The following is a 4,141-nucleotide window of genomic DNA, read 5'->3' as shown; positions in this document are numbered from 1 at the left end:
ATTGATCAACGTCTCCTCGGATAGCAACTCCTGCAGGGTAGGGATCTTGGAACAAGACTAGAGAAGTTTGTCCAAAGCCCTTTGATCATCACCAAGACTAGTTAGAATTAATTTTTTTTCTTTTATTTCTAGTTTTCTTCTTATTTTGTAGGTCTTCTTTTCTGGATATCAACAGCTCAAGGTATTCCTCTTCTCTCCAATATTATTTTCTCTATTGTCTCTCATATATAGTTTTCTTGTATCTATTACATTGAGGACAATGCAATGTTTAAGTTGGAGGGAGGAAAATATTTTGCAAAAAAATATATATATTTTTGCTTTTGATTTATTCTATTGCTTTCTTTTCTGAATAAATGCACGTGTATTTTCATATTGAGTTTGTGCGACTATTAAGGCAAGGAACACATGCATGCTATGACTGATCAGAGACCTATTTTTAGATTCCCACACGTGTACTTAATGATAATAGGAAGGCCTTAGGAGTCACATTTGTTAACTGCATTTTTGTTAGCCTTATCCGTAAAAGTAGTACGAGTATCCTTGTTCGTACCATAAGGTTCATAATTTGATTTTTTACATAAAGATAGAGGTTGAATATCCCAGCTAGATTACTTAGGTGCCTTACGATCCGACCTTGGTTGACCTATAGTCACGATGCAGTCATATATATAATAAAAATATCTATATGGTTCAGTCTACCTTCTATTTTTTTGCAAAATTATTATTAAAAAAAAATCCTTATGATGAAAAGTCTGGCCTCGTGGCGTAGTCTAGTTCGAGTAATTAAGTCCAAGAGGTGTTTCACCTAATGTCTTGAGCCAATTGGATCGGGGGCCATTAGCTGAAAGCTCGCTACATGGATCTTACTAGAGCCTAATGGGGTTGGACAGTTGTAGTCGTCATCTGTATTTAAAAAAATAAATAAAATAAAATAAAAATAAAAATAAACATGAATGAGTTGGTCAGGCTGAACTCAGTGATATGTGGTAATGGCTGGTTTGACTCCATTATATTGGACCTCTGTGCACCCGGATAAAGATAGTTGGGATTGATAGCTCTTTCTTTACATGCGAACCATTCTTGACAAATTTAGACAATATGTGATATTCTGAAAATTTAATGGATCAGGATCTAACAAATTGTAGAAAACACTTGTGAACTTGAGTAGTGCACCTAAAACTCAGGCGGTGCCCTGTTGTGGTGGAGGTATTAGTACTCTGAGAAAGTCATGCGATTTTATGCATACTACTTAATCATATTTTTCTTGCTTTGATAGTTACCATGCTTGAAAATATATATATATTAATTACATGTGTATTGGCTTAGTATTTATTTCACATTTTTTAGGATCCCATGTCATGTCATATCATTCATGATGTTTGTGGGTAACATCTCTGCAAACCCTCACGAGACAAAACTCGTCCACTAAGATAACCTAAGAGTTTAACGGCTTGTTGCACGTGCTAAGTGCAATCGTGATACTCTACGAAAGTGGGTACGTATCTTAATTTTGTGTACTTTGCTTCAATAAAAGATCATACGTTAAACCACACATTTTGCACTCTCATTTTATCATTTGCCCGTTAATTGCTAGAGACTAGCAATAAGCTAGTTGGGAGGTGTGATAAGAGCATAAAAGTGCGATCTACACATCACTTAAATTAGTATTATTGCTAATAAAATAATGATAAAAGTGTTGCATTAATATTATATTTTTGTGGGGTGCAGGTGATCGTAAATCAAAGCAAAAATGCGCATTGGGTCCAAAAAGATGCATCACCGCAGGTGACCAGCCAACCGTATGGGTCAACCCCAGTTGCACACTAGAAGGAGGCTAAGTTCAGCCATCCAGTTCACTACAACCGATTCCCAGTAGCCCGTGCATCTCATTCTGATGGAGCCCATGTGCAACCTATCCTCCCGTAAGTGAGTCACGGCGTCTGCGAGCCAACGTCCAATCCTCCTTCCGTTTCCGAGCATCTCCATCCCAGCATCTCGTGCGTCCCAACTCCCGTGCACAATCTCAGGATCCCGCGTTCAAGGCCAAGCTACCAGAGCTTCCCAGCTGTCCATGAAGTATCCGGGTCTACGTTCACAGCACATCCCAGCTTCCTCCAAGCGTCCAACTGTGATCCCAACATCCGCGTCCCAACTCAATCTACTCCTTCTGTTCGCGAGCATCTCCATCCCAGCGTCCATCCGAGTCCGCTTCTCCTGCGAGCCCGAGCATACAATTCCCAGCCTTCTAGCGTCCCAGCTTCCTCTCCACGTGCGATCAGTCTCCCAAGCTCCAGCATCACAGCAGGACCCGCGTCTGAACCTCCTGGATCCCGCGTCCGGGTATCTCGCGGCCAGCCGAGATGCGCATCTCGGATGACCGCCTCCTCCTGGCGAAATTTCCATCATCCTGCGATCAACGCCCCAGATCCATCCGGTCCGCCCATCTCCACCGCAAGCGAGAAGGGGATCGAAAGAGCTTGATATCTCTCTCTCGGCTGGGAAGTTGGGGGGCTATCATCTCTTATTCGAAAGAACAGAGCCCCCCTGCCATTGAAGAAAAAAAAAAGAGAAACAGGGGATGCCCGGTTTCCGAAAAGAAAAAAAGAAAAGAAAAAATATGGGGAGGTTAATGTTTTAATGGAGGGCTGATTTCTTAGGTGAAGGGTGATGGAGGAATCTTTGATGTCTTATTTTCTTTCAAGAAAATTCTGAACGATTGATCTCTTTGATTTACATCTATTAATATGTTTTTGATTCTTGCCTACTTATCTATTAGATAGATCTTTTATGATTTATATTTATTGATGCATGGATTGTTTCTATGTTTGATTTGTCGTAGACGTAATCGGCACGATAAATACTTAGATCTTGAATTCATGTTTTCAAATTATATACTCCATGATTAGAACTATTCTATCTAATTGATCCTTAATCAAGAATCGCAGAGTTTAATTGTTAAAAATAATATCATCAAGGGGGATTCCAGATCCCTAACCATCTTTATTTCATTGAACTTTGTTTATTTATCTATTATTCTCTGCTTTTAATCTCTGAAAATCAACTGAAAATTACATCTAAAAATTACGCTAATAATCCATAGATCGTTCCCTGAGAAATTGATCTTGGACTTCCGAGTTATACTACTTGTGCGATTCTCCTGCACTTGGGAGAGCTGTTTTGCGACGCATCAGAAGGCAGAGAGAGAGAAAGCCGACAAAGATCCGCCATGAGTTCAAAACCAGTTGGGTCAGAATAAGACAATAGACCCTCATCAGCTGAATAAAAAAGGATAAAGGGGAAGTCTCAACCTGGCCCTCAAAGCCTCCTTGTACAGGCCGAGCTGAGAAGGAAGGGGTCGGGTAACTCGTTCACTGGGACCGGTGAGCTTGAAGACGAACTCAGAAGGAATGAAATGCTGGGCTCGGGCAAGGCCCATTTTCTCTTCTGTGAGGACAGACACCTCACAGTCTAAGCCCGATCAGACCTCAGGCTCAGCCGAAGGTGACAATTGTTGGGCTTGAGGAGAGTGGCATGATGACCAACTCCCCTCTGAGGTGCTAACCTCAGCATCACTCATGGTGGAAATAGCTGGAGAGGAAGACGAAGAAAAAGGCAAAAACAAGGAGGAAGACAAGAAGAGAAGACCAACCAGATAGGGAATAGATACCCACCAAAAACTGGGAAATGAGAAGGACACTGGAGTCAGAGAAGAAATTTCGCCAGAGCACCACTCAAGAAGCTTGGACACTTAAGCACTCGGGCGGAGAAGCAAATGAAACAAAAAGTATAAATTGAAGGGAGGGGCCACCCTTATATAGAGTCATGAATGACCCTGATCGAAGCGCCGGTTCGGTTACCCGGGCAGATTGAGCCATGTGTCAGCTCGGTGTACGACACAGGCAATTCGTCAGGATCATCGTAGTAATGACGCCTCGAGATAGCCGTGCATTAATGGTGCCCCGGGACATCCTGCATCCTGTGATACTTCAAAAAGACCAAACGACGCCTTTATTGCCTTTTAACAGGAGCCCTGTCCTCGATCGAGGTGACGACTTGACTTTCGTCACCCGAACTGCAATGTAGCTCGACCTCAAACGTGAAGAGCAAGTGATGGAAGAAATATTAAACACCTTGGCCTCAA

The sequence above is a fragment of the Phoenix dactylifera genome, chromosome 2 (assembly GCF_051530095.1).
Source record: "Phoenix dactylifera cultivar Ajwa chromosome 2, Ajwa_hap1_PhDact_Kaust_v1.1, whole genome shotgun sequence".
In the NCBI taxonomy this organism is placed as follows: Eukaryota; Viridiplantae; Streptophyta; class Magnoliopsida; order Arecales; family Arecaceae; genus Phoenix; species Phoenix dactylifera.
The sequence above is the reverse complement of the archived record's forward strand: the minus strand, read 5'-3'. Positions refer to the sequence as shown.